This window comes from Zingiber officinale, chromosome 2A (genome assembly GCF_018446385.1).
Source record: "Zingiber officinale cultivar Zhangliang chromosome 2A, Zo_v1.1, whole genome shotgun sequence".
Lineage (NCBI taxonomy): Eukaryota > Viridiplantae > Streptophyta > Magnoliopsida > Zingiberales > Zingiberaceae > Zingiber > Zingiber officinale.
In genome coordinates, this window is record NC_055988.1 from 175,258,815 (window position 1) to 175,276,316 (window position 17,502).

The window sequence follows — 17,502 nt, forward strand, 5'->3', positions numbered from 1 at the left end:
TTGATATGAAAGATATGGGTCAAGCAGATGTTATATTGGGAATTAAAATTCTCAGGACATCAGAAGGGATAGTTTTAACACAATCCCATTATGTAGAATCTGTATTGAAAAAATTCAATGCGTACGATCTCTCTACAGTGAAAACACCTATGGATCTAAGTCAACACTTAGCAAAAAACCATGGTGAGACCATATCGCAGTTGGAATATTCTCGGATAATAGGCAGTTTGATGTATCTCACAAACTGCACACGTCCGGATATTGCCTGTACGGTCAACAAACTGAGTCGTTTTACGAGTAATCCAAACGACACCCATTGGAAAGCATTGATGCGAGTTCTCAGATATTTGAAATATACTATGAACTATGGATTACATTATGGAAAATATCCCGCTGTATTGGAAGGATATTGTGATGCTAATTGGATATCATATACAAAAGACTCCAAATCCACTAGTGGATATGTATTCATGATCGGTGGGGGAGCAGTATCTTGGAAATCCACTAAGCAGACTTGCATTGCTCGGTCAACTATGGAATCCGAGTTTATAGCACTAGACAAAGCAGCTGAGGAAGCTGAATGGCTGCGGAATTTCTTGGAAGATATTCCTAGCTGGGTGAAACCTGTGCCTGCCGTACTAATCCACTGTGATAGTCAATCGGCGATTGGAAGGGCATAGAGTAATATGTATAATGGGAAGTCACGACATATACGTCGTAGATATAATACCATTAGGAAGTTGATCTCGAATGGAGTGATTGCAATCGACTATGTTAAGTCCAAAGATAATTTGGCAGATCCTCTAACGAAGGGGTTGAGTCGAGATCAAGTATACTGCTCATCAAGAGGAATGGGATTAAAAATCTACAACTAAAAACGACTGTAGCGGTAACCCAACCTTGTTGACTGGAGATCCCAAGATCTTGATTCAATGGGACAACGAAGTTACAGAAGTTGTGGTCCAGCACATTAGATAGTTTATCTCTATCCCAATCCTAGGATGAATTTGTGCTGTCCTACCTCATGTAGTGAGGTTAAGCTTATGCTTTTAGTGACTTCTATACCTGATAAGGTGGAGTATGGTAGGATACTCTTGATAGAAGTGTCACCTATGTGAGTGTGAAGACAAGCCGCTTCAATGAAACACTCATGAATCCAAGATGGTATCCATGGCCGAAACGGAACCAACCATGAGAACCCAAAGTAGGTGAGATAGATCTCTGTGTGGGTGTTATTGTCTAAGTATACACCAACAGCTGAGCAGTTCAAGACATCACGTTCACTGCGCAGCCTAGTATACTCGATAGCATTTCACTACGGAAGGTTCAAAGCCACAAGCTACCTCTCCCGATGCAGTGACTTATCGATTGGACTCTTGTAAAATGTCAGCATGCATACACGCATTGCATTAATTTCCATTCATGTGGCGGATTGTTGGATATTGGGGCCTTAAATGGACCAAAACGATTTAGAGGAAGGAAGCCATCAATTGTTGAAAGTCGTAATTGACTTCAAAATTGAAATCTACGATTCGCGTAGATAGATTTAGACTATTAATTTGCTCAAAACCAATTAAGGGTGAATGAGAAATTAATGTTTAAAGTCAACCCAAAATAACATTTGTTATTCATTAATAAAGTGCATAGGAGAATAGTCCCACATCGGAAATTCTCGATGTGTATTCTCTACTTATTAATGAAGATGTGTTAATAGAGTTAACACAAAAAATAAAAGGACAGGTGACCCCTTAGCCCAGGGCGAGCAGGTGCTCGCGCACTTCGCACGTGCGCATCGTCGCGAGGCGCACTTCGTGGCACTCGGGTGACGTGTCAGGCTCTTACCTGACGTGGCAGTGCCTATGCGGCATCCTCATGGGCAAAGGGAGATGACTGGACAGTTGACTTAGGGAATGGATGGCTACCGTTGATCAACGTTGATCAAATAGATATGATGGATCGCTTGTGATGCGATCTAGAGCGTTGGATCGCAAAGAGTAACGATCTGACGGCCTGGGATGAGGCTTGATCTGAAGCATCGAATCAATGGATCCAGATCCGATGGCTGATGACAATAGGCGGGATCTGAGGGTCACAACTCCTCAGATCTGATGGATGAGATTGAAGTGGGCTTGGTGAAGGGTTACAACCCTTCAGAATAGATGATCTAGATCGATCCAGCCCAAGGAACACATCCACTCACCCAAAGGACACTCAACCTCTTCGTTCAGTATAAATAGAACCCTCCAGATGATGGAATACTCACTCAATCTTCTCTTCTCTTCCTCAAGCATTCATCTCATCTTGTGCATTCAAGAGTCCAAGAAGTCTACTAAAAGGTTCGCTGGTCTCGGAAGTCGGAGTGCTACGATTCCGAGACGTTCGTCGTCGTTGTATCTTGGGAACGAATTGCAACAATCCGTTAAGCACCGTAGCGGAGCAATATCGTTTACGGAGATAGTGTCGAACACTAGCCTCGACGATCAGTTTGCATACTCCAGAAGCTACCCGGAGAAAACAGGAGGCAGCAAGTTCGGCAGAGAGAGACCTTGGTTGATCTTGGCGAGACAGGTATGCTTCGACGGAGAGGGTGTCGTGCGTCGCCAATAGAGGGAAAGGGGTGTCGCGCGTCGCCGATAGAAGGAAAGGGGGAAGAGAAGGCAGAAACGTGATTTTTGTTAACTTAGCTGACGTGTTTTTTTTTTTTCCTTTTTTTTTGTTTTTTTCCGCCGCACCAAACCTGTCGCACAAACATCGCAGGAGATCCTTTATATATACTAGTGTGATCGTACACGCGTTGCGTGTGTAATATAATAATATATAAATTATTTGGGTCTTTGAAAATCCGAATTATTTGGATTTTCTAGTGTCACGTTAGAGAATTCCAGAAATAAATTATTGTAATAGAATTCTCTATGCAAAAAATTATTTTAATTTAATATTATACTTATCTTAATAAAAGAAACTAAGAAAAGTATATTTTTTAACATTGTCGGCCTAAAATATTTATAGAAGCTTCTTTGATCATAGTGTTATCAATTCTAAGATGTGGGACTAAAGAGAACTATATTTTTTATACAAAATAATCAAAGAAAATTACTAATAAACCTTGGAATTATTTTTAGTCTGAATAGAAAAAAGGACAGTAACGTAAATTCATTTTAGGCTTCACCAAAGTTAGTTACTAAAGGGGGGAGATTTTTAATAAAATAGTAAGATATATATATATATATATATCTATATATATATATATATATATATATATATATATATATAGTACTCATATTGCGCGCGACGCGCACAGTGAGAGACTGTGCGCATCGCGCACAGTATCAGTGTTTTTTTATTTTTTTTTTATTTTTTTTAGTTTTTTGAATTTAAAAAATTCAACATTTCCTTATTTAAAATTTAATATATAGAGATATCCCCTAAACACATTACAATACTCAATAAATACTTAAATTAATTTTATTTTAATTTTTTTTTAAACCAAACACTATAACCTAATTAGAAAGCCTAAACCCTATAGGTAAAATCTAAAAAAAAAAATAACTTTAACACTATACCCAAAGCCTGAACCCTATAAATAAAATAATAAAGAAATTTTTTAAATTCAAAAAACTAAAATAAAATTAAAAAAAAAAAACACTGATACTGTGCGCGACACGCACAGTCGTGCACTGTGCGCGTCGCGCACAGTATCAATACTATATATATATATATATATATATCAAAGATGAAATTGTTGATCGGCTATATATATATATCAAACCATGTCATTTACGTGTCATCTTGCATCGTAGTAATTAATATGATCAAATGATGATATCAAACAAAATTAAAACTATAACATTATATGAAATGAAAATCCTACGACGTCACCTACGTTAGATAATCAATCAATTCCAAATTAATTAATTAATTAATTAATAGCATAGAGGTAGGTACGAGACCAGAGTGAATATAAGCTTTTACATATTTGTTGAATTTCAAAAATGTCCCGTTTATGATAGGGGTTACGTTGACAATTGACATGAATTTGGTCGAATTTATCCGATTCCCTTTCATCCCCATGAGTAAAAATATTATTTCAGAGAATTTATTAAAATTAAATTTCTTAAGCTTACAATTTTTGAATTGGATCGGAAGTTTTTAGGAAATGATAAAGTAAAAATAATAAAAATAAATTTATCATTGGCTATTATCCATAAAAATTTCCCATCAATTTTCAGGATAAATTCTGAGGCGATCGATCGGACCCACGAAAGTTTCCCATCAGTCGTTAGGGTAAATCGGGAAACAGACGATTACGCTTCCCATTTAAAGAAAAATTTCTACAAACATATTATAGTTAGGAAATGAACTATGAATATCTAAGTGACAATCTAAATATCCTATACTACGAGATCAAAACCCCGAGGACTATCTTAAAATAAGTACTATAAAAAAAATGATAGTCCATATCATTAAAAGAACAGAAATAAATGCCCGAATGCAAGTCTGCACACAAGATGGATCAATTGGATTGTCCGGATAGATATTGAGAAACTCAATCTGATCCACCAGGATCATTATATTAAACTTCCAATTCTGAAAATAGTTATTTTTTTAATGGCGAATCAAGCCAATTATTGTCAATATTTCATATAGAATTGATGAAGCTCGATCAATTATTAAATTATTCTATTGCATGTGCATCACGCATCGGCATCACTAACTCGTTCGCAAAGACTCAATTATTTGCTGAGTCAAAGAGACTTAATTATCTTTAAGTCTTTTCTTATCAACTAATTAAGTCCACCTTCTTGTTGTGTTACATGTCATTATATATCAACAAGAAAAATATATATCATTAGTAGTTGTTGTATCAAGGTTCAAATCGATATATTATCAACTCGTCTTGCCTATTATCTAGTTGACCTCAATCACCATAACTTCTTTCATTGCAAGTGTTCAGTCAACTTTTACCGACTCGATCGGAGTTCGCTTCTCATGTCAAATATCTGATCTTTCATGATCCACTTGGACTTTCCTTCGCATTCCAAGTGTCCGGTCAACCACAGCTTACTAGGACATTACTTTTAATGTCAACTCTCTGTTGGACTTCTAATCATAAGTGTTTGGTCAACCGTGATTCACTTAGACTTTTTCTTTTGCCAACTCTCAGTTGGACTTCCCCATCATTAGATATCTGATTAACTTTGACCTATTTGATGTTTAACTCAACCAACTATCATATTACTCACACATACTCACCAAATTGCACAAACATGTGTTAGTGTACGAATCACTAGATAATCAAACCTGATTTTATATTGGTAAAGAGTTCAAATTTAAGTTGTATTGTGATCTAATAAGGTTGACCAAGTGTACAAGTGGTTCAACCAAAAAGTCATAGTGAGACTAGATAGGTAAAAGTCCTATTGGAAACTAGGCAAAGGAAAAATCCTAATAATACTAGGCAACGGAAAAGTCCTAGTGGATACTAGGGAAAGACAAAAGTCATAGTAGGTCAAACTGATTGAATACTAAGCAAGAAAATGATAAAAAGTTGAAATTACTAATAAGTCTTGAAATTATTTTCAGTGTGAAAAGAAAAAAGATATTAACGTAACTTAATTTTGGGCTACACTAAATCAATTGAGAGTTGATTATATATATATGTTGGGCCTTGGGTGTGGCCCTGGATGCCCGAGGGGCGCCCAGCATGTTTCGGACACCCCGAGTACATTCAATCATTCATGCTAGGCCCCACAGGGGCACCTAGTATAACATATATTAGGTATCCAATTTTTCGAATCGACTAAATTGATCAGTCTCATTTCACGAAAGTTTTCCATCGACGACTAAGATAAATTTGAGAGTATGAATGATATGTCACTCCATAGCTAACATCTTAAGATTATTTTTCCACTCGAGAAAATTAATTCACAATGCATGGCCAATTAAGAATTGATTCATGGATATTTGATTAAGTGTGGAATCTTACTACCATTAATGTTGCATCGTAGAGAATGAATAGCTATTAATTATAAAAAAAATACAAAACACTATCATTGCATCGTAGAGAATGAATAGCTATTAATTATAAAAAAAAAATACAAAAAACTATCATTGCATCGTAGAGAATGAATAGCTATGAAAATTTAATATTAAGAGAAGAAAATTAAACTGCTCTTACCATTAAAATAAACTATTTTTCTAATGCCTATTCGCTTTAAATATGACAACGTACCTAATTCCATTACGTCACCTAATCTACGCCGCTTACATAACGTCACCTAAGTTAATTTAATCAATCAATTCCTAATTAATTAATTAAACACACAAGAGCGAATAAGACTACATATTTATTGTATTTCAAAAATATAGGTCCCGTTGATGATAGGGTTTGACATGAATTTAAAAATTTTGAATTGGATGGATGAGTTTGAGAAAATAATAAAGTACAGTAAGGGAATCGTATGTCGACATGCTGAAAATTTGATATTAAAAGAAGAGAAACTGTCTTTACCCTTAGAAAAAACTCTTCTTTTTTTTTTAAAAAAAAATAAATGCCCGAATGGCACACAAGATCGATCAATTGGATTGCCCGGATATATATTGAAAAAGTCAATCTGGTCCACTAGGATCATTTTAAACTTGCAATTCTGAAAATAGTTATTTTTAAATGGCAAATCAAGCCAATTATGGTCAGTATTCCATATAGAATCGATGAAGCTCAATCAATTAGATTATTCTATTGCTTGTGCCTCACGTATCGGCATCGTCATCGGCATCACTAACTCTTCCGCATAGACTTAATTATTTGCTGAGTCAAAGAGACTTAATTATCTTTAGGTCTTTCCTAATCAATTAGTCCACCTTCTTGTTACATGCCATTATTAACAAGAAAATATATATATATATCTTTGGTAGCAGTTGTCTCAAGGTTCAAATTGATATATTATCAATTCATCTTGCCTAGTATCCAATTGATCTTAACCTATCAAGACTTCCTTCATAACCAAATGTTCGATCAATATTTATCGACTCGGACTTCGCTTCTCATATCAAGTGTCCGATCCTTAATAACTCACTTGAATTTTCCTTCGCATTTCATGTGTTTGATCTACCGTAGCTCATTTGGACATTTCTTTTCATGTCAACCAAAGTCGTACCTATGTTTAACGGGGCTCTGAAGCGAAAATAAAAAGTGACCCTTTTAATGTGATAAATAATTTGTAATGGCCAGTTTACAAATAATAAATACACAAAATACATAAATAAACCAAAAATAATATATCACTTTAATAAAAAGTTAAGAAATATTTGAAATGATTACATAAACACTACTCCCCTAGTTATTTTAGAGGCAAAAATATTTATCAAATCTGCATAATCTAATTGTTCGATTATTTCTTTCTCAATCAATAATATTGCTAGCCCATTTAGTCTATCATGTGACATTGTTGATCGTAGATAATTCTTGATTAATTTCAACTTCGAGAAACTTCTTTCTGCCGATGCAGGCTAATTGGGATATATTATCATTTTTTTTTCTGTCGATGCAACTATTACTGGTATGGTTAACAAAATCTTATAGACAATGCAAGTATTTGGGAATAAACCATTTAGTCTTGCCAGACATTGTAGCATATCAATTGTGCTTTTTTTTTCATTTGTTAAATAGCATCTCACGACCATCAACTCTGAACACAACTTATCACCATTAATGTGATGGATCGAAAGCGCTAGAGGGGGGGGGGGGAGGGGTGAATAGCGCTCGTGGCTATTTTATACGTTTATCGAAGTCGTAAAAATACTTGAGTAAAAACGCAGCGGAAATGAAAGAAACACAAGCAGATGAACACAGTGGATTTACTTCGTTCGGAGCCTTGATCGACTCCTACTCGAAGGCCCGCGATCCTTGATCGCTTCCGGTGGGCAACAACTATAATTCGTAAAAGTTACAATCTGAATTACAATTAAAGCAATGAGTAAACTAATACCGACAACAACAGATCGAAGAGTCTGAGCTTTGGGTTGTCGACGTCGAGTAGTAGCACTTCAAGGTCGTCTCGTAGGCAACACTTCACAAAAGAAAGCTTAGAAGATTGTTATGTTGAAGCTGCACCTCGACCCTCTTTTTATATGATATTCAGGGCGCCTGGATCCTTTCCGAGCGCCTGGAGTGTGACGTGGCCAACCAACCAGGATGCTCCACGTGGCGAAGTCGTGCAGGGGATAAAACTTGGTCCCGGGCGCCCGGATCCATCCCGGGCGCCCGGACCTCCCTTTTTCCAGCAGGTTCTTCACCTGCAAAACAAGGTTAGTCCGAGCAAAATACCCTGCAAGACAGCGTTAGAATCTGATAAAACATAGTAAAGAATAACCGACAGTCTTCGGACTGTCCGGGTCTGACTTTGGATTTCCTAACCGGAAACCCTAGGTCGACCCGACGCCTACTGTTCCCTCTACGGGGAACGCGTCCTCACCTACTCCTCTCAGGAGAGATTACCTGATGCTAGCCCGGTCCTCCAGACCGACTGGACTTTCCGCCTAGGGTTACCACCCTCTAGGACCTAGGGTTACCGCCCCCTAGGGTTTTTCTCCACCTAGGGTTACCACCCCCTAGGACCTAAGGTTACCGCCCCTTAGGGTTTTCCCTCACCTAGGGTTACCGCCCCCTAGGACCTAAGATTACCACCCCTTAGGGTTTTTCACCTGCCTAACCGCAGCTAGTACTTTCCTGAAACACTCATTAAACATGTTAGGTCACACACTAACTTAACTTTGAATCCTTTGCCTTTATCAAAACTAAGGTTCGATCGTCGGATGCTTCCTGCACCAACAATCTCCCCCTTTTTGATAATGGCAATCGAAATTCAATGTTAAGTAAAAATATGCAGTTATATATAAGCACAAGAAACAAGATAGGCGTGATAGCAAAATAAGCATAAACATTGCTCCCCCTTAATACAAGCTCCCTTTAAAATAATTTCTCTACTCTTTCTTTGAATTTGAATTTCTATTTTTATTTCTTTCTTTGAATTTCTCTACTCTCCCCCTTTGCCATATATCAAAAATAAGCTAGTTTTGAAAAAAACTTGACTTTTCAATTTTTCAAACAAAATTTTCAACTTCAAGTTCAGAGTTTTTAAACAAAGTTTTCAACTTCAGAAATTTTTTCAAACCAAATTTTCAAATTTAGAAATTTTATAACAAGATTCTCAACTTCAAAAATTTTCAGACAAAATTTTCAAATTTAGAAATTTTCTAACAAGATTTTCAATTTCAACAATTTTCTTGAAAGAAAATAATCAGGTTTAAAGAAAATTTCCAAGGAAAAAAATTTTTAAAATTTTAAATAATACTGGTTTAGAAATTTTTAACTTAAAAGTAATACTTGAAAGTTTTAAATTTGGAGAAGATTTTTGAGAAAGCTGCTTAAGGAATGTTTTTGAAATGAATTTCAAAAATACTTAAGGCAAGGGAGAAGCGATAACCTTATTTCTTAACAGCTTGTTATTAAGTTTTAGTAAGGTATCAGAGCCCTAAAGTCCAAGCATGAGTGAAGATTTGTTTTGATCAGATATCTAAATTCTTTAAGTACAGACATGCTTAAACTTATTATTTCCTTCACCGACTGTCTAACCGTTTAGCTACTTGCTGATTGCCTAGAGGGCAACAGTGTTCACTTGGTTAGTCAAGTCAAGTCAGTTGATCCAGTTAGATTTGACTAAGGCTGGAAAACTTGATTTGATTACTGTTAATCACATATTTAACGCCCAGACTCATATTGATGCACAGAAATAAGCATTCTCGAGTCCAGGATGAACTCTATGCATCTCACACCGTTCTATGTTTTACAAACACAATCAAGGTAAACCTAGGTGTTTGTGAGATGCTCTGGCTGAGTCATGGGGGAACATGATTTCTAGGGGGAAATCCTAGGCTAAATCCAACCTTCGAAAGTCTAGTAAAGTGGGGATTTTGGAAAATCAGTTTTGCTTAGAAGTAAAAAAACATTAAACACTACAAAAAAATGGAGGTTTCAGCATCGATTTTTTAGAACCGGTCAAATGACCGCTCTTATGACTTGAATCGATTTTATAGAAATCGTTGCTATATATCTTGATTTGCAGCAGTTCACATAACCAACTCTAAATTATATATTTTACAGCTGCCAAATGTGGTCGCTACATGATATCAATATTAGAAGCGGTTTGTGACCGCGACAAAAGGAATATTTTAGAATCGGGTTCTATAACCGTTCCTATAGGTGTAATGAGAACATTTAATTAGTAGCGGTATGTAACTGCAACAAAAATTATGTCAGAAAAACCCTTAAATATTTATTTTGTGGGTCGATTGTATCCTTGTCTATACAATCTTGACTATGAGAAAAGTTGTGTTTCCTAGCGAAAATATTCCGTCTAAATTGAATTTGACGGGTAAATAAAAGATTTACCAGCTAAATTGTACTTTGGCTAATAAATAATTTTAATTATCAACAAAAATTTATTTGGCAGACAATTTTAATTTATTATTGACGCAAGTTTAATATGGTAGGTAATGTGTAATTTTTTTACCCTTCAAAATTAGATATGGTATGTAACATTTAATTTGTTTACTAACTAAAATTTGTTTGGCTAGTAATAATTAATTTTTTACTAGCCAAATATATTTGACCATGTGTAATTTTTTACCCGTAATAGTTAAATTTACATGGTAATATTTAATTTTGTTCGTCGAAAAAAATAAAAAATTTAGTTAATAATTATTATAATATAATTAAACTTTTAATCAATGCATGACCAATCTTAATTATTTAATTGTTAATCAATAATTAAAATGAGTTTATAATCTGTTTGTTTTATTTTAATCTAGCCGTACTTAATATTTTTTTTTAAATTTTCTTTATATCATTTTATTTCTTTCTTTTTTTTTATTTTTATTCTCCTTAGGTTTCTTTTCCCAAACCTCCTCAACGCACAACCCATCTCACGCGACCTTTCCTCTCCTCTATTCCCGCTGAAAAACCCTTCTTCTTCCTCTACTCACACCGAGAAGCTCTAAATCTCCGTTAATCCTTCGTTCGAACAAGGTATAGTCATTCCTTGCAATTATCACTCGCTGCATTCTTTGGTTTTTGAATGTTCCTTTTAATTTGATGAATATCCTTTTGCGTTTGTGCCTTCTGTGCACTTATTTGAATAAACAACAAGGTTGGAATCCTAAGGTTTAGGGTTCTGGAAGCTAAGGCTTAGCGTACTTATCTGTATTTTTTTTAATATACAACTCCTCTCTTCACAGCTGTGAGTTGAAATCGCTACAAGAAGCAGCGACGCCGAGAGACCCCAAGAATCCAGTGTTTCTTCTTCCTCTTTACATCGAAGAAAATTGTAAGCGCAGGGATCATTTCGTTTATATTATATATTAGTATATTACTTTGTTGTATCTGATTTCACGTGAGTTTTTTTTCTTAGACAAAATAAATGTAATAGAAACAATAGTGAAATTATAAAATGACCTATTCAGCCTTAATGGATCTTAATTGATACTAGATAAAGATCAAATTGAGTACTTATCTAGTTAAAATTTAAAATAAGAATGTCAATTAATGTAAGTAAGAATAAATTTAATCCTTACGAACTCAAATAACACTTGCCAATTTATACTTATACGAAATGAAAATAATCTATGAACATTTTATTATGGCTTCTTTTAATTAGGACTAGCAAGTAAATTTTTTATTTATCTATTTATTGTATATCTTGACCAAGAATAACAACCGTAGTTGAATATTGAATTAATGTATTTTGATGATTTGAAGAGTAAAGATTATGAGATTTATTGTTTTATTAGTTACCATGAATCGATCTTTTGTACCTAGATACATGCACCAAATTTTGTATTTTTATTTTTATCTCATGCTTTCCAGTTATTAGTGATTGTAGGTGAAATTGTATTATCTTATCTGAAAAAAAATGAAAATAAATTCTCCCATTTATAACAAATATTTGATTTTAGAGATGGTTTTATAGGAAGAAAATTTTGTTACCTTGCATGTTTTGGTTTAAGAAACGAAGACACTAACATGAGATCTATGGTAGTTGTTCTTGTAATCGAACATGAAATTCATAATGTAGATATATATAGTTTTTTGAGTAATAGTTTAGATTATTTAGTTGTTGTTGAAATTATTTGTTAATTTTTAATTCTTTTAATTTAAAAATATTTGAAGAGGATTGCATAATGTCGAAAGCATGGATGGAATGCCACCGTGATAGTCTTGAGTACCGAGTGGGAGTACTACACTTTTTATGTTTCGCATTTGCTGATACAACTCATGGAGGCACGCAACTATGTCCTTGTTACAAATGTATAAACTCATTGAATCATGATCGCGAAACAATACATGAACATCAGATTATAAATGGTATACTATGAGATTATCGTATTTGGGATTATCATGGAGAAAAACCACCTGTTACAGCATCTCACGAAAGCATGGACAGTGGGCTTCAGACTTTGTTGGAACATATTCCTAGGATGACTAACCATATACCCATGGCACAAGAAACATTAGTTGAAGCATTTGGGATGCCTGAAGGTTTATTTACAAGTAATGAAAATTACTCTGGTGCATCGACAAGTCATATGCCAATAGAGTCAAATGTAGAAGATTTTTATGTGTATCAAATTGTGTTTTGTTATTACAACTAAATTCACATAATCCATTTATTGTGTAGATCATGATAATCCTAAACTACTGAAGTTCTATGATTTTACTTAATATGTCATGATAGTGATCGATTATGATTGTTTTGCTACCTAATACTATAATTTCTTTTTTTGTGATTAGTTACTTATTTAATTGCTAAAGAATATGATTTGATATATGTTTTGTGTTTTTCTGTACAATATTATTAATGTGATGTAATTAGTTAGAGTCAAAATTTATTTGATGTGAAGTGCCTTAAAGTAACATAAATAAAGTAATATTTCTTTGTGTGGTCTTTATGCATATTTAGTTAGAAGGTTTTCTCATTAAAATCCTTCTAATTCCTTTCATAATTCATCTCTTTGAATATTCATTCACTGATAAAAATCCACAATATTTGTTAATGTTACTTGACACTTGATCTAAAAATGATTTTTTCATAAGTAGTTTCAGAAAAAGGGGAGAAAACCTACTCGCATTGAGATAATAAAAATAAGTCGTCGAAGTAAAAAGAAAGGAGATGCTCCTGTTGATGATGAAGTGATCCGAGTTGAGGTAGTAATTTCTTTTAATTTTTCATGTTTATTTCTCAGTATTCTTCGCATTTCATCAAATATTTTTTCGATAGGCTTTACTAGATGAAGCTGTGCGGCGTCGACTTCAAGACAAGCCTGAGGGAACTCAACCTACAGAAGTGCATGAGGACGCATTTCGGTTATAATTTCTTAACATTTATTTATTTATTTATGGTAGTTAAAGTTATTACAATTATATGATATTAAGTATTTTTTTTTTGTGTAGTGATGTTTTTGGACCCGAACATTCTGGCTGAGTTCAATGTTTAGGTGCTGGTGCACTTCCTAGCCAAGTTTTCCCTAAGCTGTGTAAGTGCACAATCTATACACCAAGTTATCACTCTAATTCAAATATGATAGCTGAATTCAAGGAAATGCAAGAAAAAATAAAAGAAATGGAGGCACGGGAAGTACAGAGACGAATAGAAACAGAGCAAATGATAAGGCAGATGCATGACCAACAACTTCAAAATTTTGCACATATTATGCAGAGTATGATATCCGGAGCTGTTGGGGGATCTCGTGGCTCAGAATTGTTACCGACACAGGTAATAAAAATATTTAATATTTATTAGTAACAATTGAACAATTAAAAAATATATAAATACATGCATCATTTTAACTAATATCTTTTTTTTTAATAGATGGCGGCTATAATGGCAGAGATTATGCAACGAAATATAAATGCTCCACCAAATGCAAAAGGAAATGATCCTACACCTCTACCACCAACAGATCCATCTAATAATTAGATAAACGTTTTAGAGAAAACTTTCTTTAAATTATGTTGCCACTTGTTAGTGCTATTGTGTTATGTTGTTTTGGGGTTGCACATTTTTGTAAAAGAATTTTGTACTTGTTACTGATATGGTAGTGTTTTGGGGTATGCAGATTTTTGTAAAAGAAGTTCGTACTTGTTGCTGATATGGTGGTGTTTTGGGTATGCAAATTTTTATAAATGAATTTCTTATTAGTTTTGTGAATTGAAAGATTTAATATGAATGTTTTGTTGGTTAATCTATTGGTATTTTAATTTTTTTTGTTGAATGTTTTGTATTGATTATTAAAAATTAGGAATTCAAAAGATTTTGTAAATAAATATTTGAAAAATGGAATGATTATAGGAGCTTCATTGGGGTCCATCATTTGAAATAGGGCTGGTTTTAAACTGTTGCTAATACACTTATTAGAAGCGGTAAATAACCGATCCAGGTAAATAAATTTAGAAGCGGCTTAATAACCGCTCCTAACCATGGTACGCAGGAGTGGTTACAAACTGTTGCTGAATTACTTTTGGAGCGGTTACAAACCACTACACTATTTAACTTCAGAATCGGTTTAATAACAGCTTCTACTACATACCAATAGAAATGGTCATTAATCGCATTTGTAGTAGTTAACAAGTGTGGTTAGCAGTCGCATCAAACCACATTTGGATAGGTTAAGGACCGCTGGTATTATAACCTATTAAGGCGGTTAATAACCGCTTTTATAGAGACATCAGCAGCGGTTGTTCTATTTTCACCACCGGTTGCTATAACCAATGCCATTGATTCTAGGAGCGCAAGCTGTTGGATCGGTCAAGTAACCGATTCAAAAGCTTTAGGATCGGTTGAAAACCACTTCTATAGTTTGTTAAAATCGCACCTAAAGACCTATTTTTTTTGTAGTGAAAAAGACTGAATTGAAGGTATTTATTCTACCCAACACATTCCTATTTGTCTTCTAAGTGTACTGAACTCAAGTTCAGGTAAGGGTTTTGTAAAGATGTCAGCTAGGTTTGATTTGGACTCAACATAGTTGAGTACAATATCACCCTTAGCTACATGATCCCTTATAAAGTGGTGCTTTACTTCTATATGTTTAGTCCTTGAGTGATGAATTGGGTTTTTTGTTAGGTTTATTGAACTTATGTTATCAATTGAGATTTTTTGTTTTTTGATATTCAAGTTGATAATCTTTAAGGGTATGCATCATCCATAGTAACTGAGATGTGCATTCACCTAGTGCTATATATTCAGCTTCAGTGGTAGATAAGGCAACACAGTGTTGCTTTCTACTTGACCAACTTACTAGGCAGTGCCCTAAAAATTGGCAACTGCCACTTGTGCTTTTTCTATCTAGCTTGCACCCGGCATAGTCAGAGTCAGAGTAGCCAGTTAGATCAAGGGTGCACAATCTAGGGTACCAAAGTCCTACGTTTAGGGTTCCCTTAAGATACCTAAGGATTCTTTTTACTAATGTTAAGTGAGACTCTCTTGCACAAGATTGGTATCTTGCACACATACCTACTGCAAAGATGATGTCTGGCCGACTTGCAGTTAGGTACAGTAGACTTCCTATCGCACTTCGATAGTATTTCAAGTCTACTGGTTTTCCTTCTAAGTCTGAGTCAATTTTAACATTAGTAGCCATTGGTGTATTAATGATTTTTGAATTTTCCATTCCAAATTTACTAATTAATTCCTTAGCATATTTAGTTTGATAGATATAAATTCCATCCTTTGTTTGCTTAATTTGTAAACCTAAAAAGAAATTGAGTTCACCTACTAGACTCATTTCAAATTCATTTTTCATTAGTTTGGTGAATTCTTTTAAAAATTTTGAGTTGGTTGATCCAAAAATTATATCGTCGACGTAAATTTGTGCTATAAAGATGTCGTTTTCAAAGGTTTTTACAAAAAGGGTTGGGTCTATTTGACCTTGGTTGAACTCTTTTGATATTAGATAGTTGGACAGTCGTTCATACCAAGCCCTAGGTGCTTGTTTTAGTCCGTACAGAGCCTTTTTTAATTTGAAGACATAATTTGGATGTTCTATGTCCTCAAATCCTGGGGGTTGACCTACGTATACTTTTTCTTTAATAAATCCGTTTAAGAATGCGGATTTTACATCCATTTGAAATAGCTTGAATCCTTTGTGTGCTGCATAGGCCAACAGCATCCTAATGGATTCAAGTCTTGCTACAGGAGCATAGGTCTTATCATAGTCAAGCCCTTCTATTTGATTGAACCCTTTGGCTACTAACCTGGCTTTATTTCTTACTATTTCACCTTGATCATTTAGCTTGTTTCTAAAAACCCATTTAGTGTCAATTATGGTTTTGTCAATGGGTTTAGGCACTAATTCCCATACCTGATTTCTTTCAAATTGGGCCAGTTCTTCTTGCATTGCTATAGTCTAATCTGGGTCTGGTAAGGCCTCTTCTATGGTTTTGGGTTCAATTTTTGAAATTAGGGCTATTTGAATCTGGTTTCTATAGGATGGCCTAGTTCTTACTCTTACAGTTGGATCACCCAATATTTGGTCAGATGGGTGATTTGTGCTTGTTCTGGTTGGTTGTATGTCACTTGAATTAGTGATTTGTTCTTCAGATTCAATAGGTTCAGTTTGAGTTTCGTCATCTTCTCTGTTTATTGGATTAGCATTTTCTGTATTTTCAGTTTCATCTTTAGTGTCTTCATCAAATTTTATATTTGTTGTTTCTTCTACTTTTAAGGTATTCTTGTTATATACTCTATATGCTCTACTAGTGGTTGAGTATCCTAAAAATATTCCTGGGGTTGTTTTTGATGTAAATTTTCCAAGGTAATCTTTAGTGTTTAAAATAAAGACTTTACACCCAAATACCTTTAAATAGTTTAAGTTAGGAATTTTATTATAATAGATTTCATAGGGGGTTTTATTTTGAAATTTGTTAATTAAGATCCTATTTTGAATGTAGCATGCTGTACTAATTGCTTCAGCCCAGAATTGATTAGAGAGATTATATTCGTTTAACATGGTTCTAGCAGCTTCTTGTAAGGTTCTGTTTTTACGTTCTACTAAACCATTTTGTTGGGGGGTTCTAGGGCAGGAGAATTCATGTTTGTACCCATTTAATTCACACAATTCAGTGAAGTTGTGATTCTCAAATTCTCCTCCATGATCACTTCTTATCCTTTTAATTTTAGTATCTTTTTCATTTTCTGTTAATTTGCAAAAATTACTAAATATTTCAAAGGTTTCATCTTTTGTTTTTAGAAATTTTACCCAGGTGAACCTGGAGTAGTCATCAATTATGACTAAGCAATATTGGTTCTTACTTAGTGACTTGGCTCCATGTGAATCAAATAGATCTAGGTGAAAGAGCTCAAGTAGATGGGTAGTTTTACCCGTATTGGTTGACTTGTTGTAACGACCCAACTCCTGGGTACTAATCTGTGAGCAGGATCGCTACAT

General features: G+C 34.4%; 1 long non-coding RNA gene across 1 annotated transcript; it reads left to right on the plus strand.

The window, feature by feature from the left end:
* Positions 1-13,158: 13,158 nt before the first annotated feature.
* Positions 13,159-13,581, plus strand: LOC122040315. Its single transcript, XR_006128580.1, has 3 exons — positions 13,159-13,261; positions 13,335-13,420; positions 13,508-13,581. It is a non-coding gene; the product is annotated as an uncharacterized LOC122040315 (long non-coding RNA).
* The last annotated feature ends 3,921 nt before the right edge of the window (positions 13,582-17,502 follow it).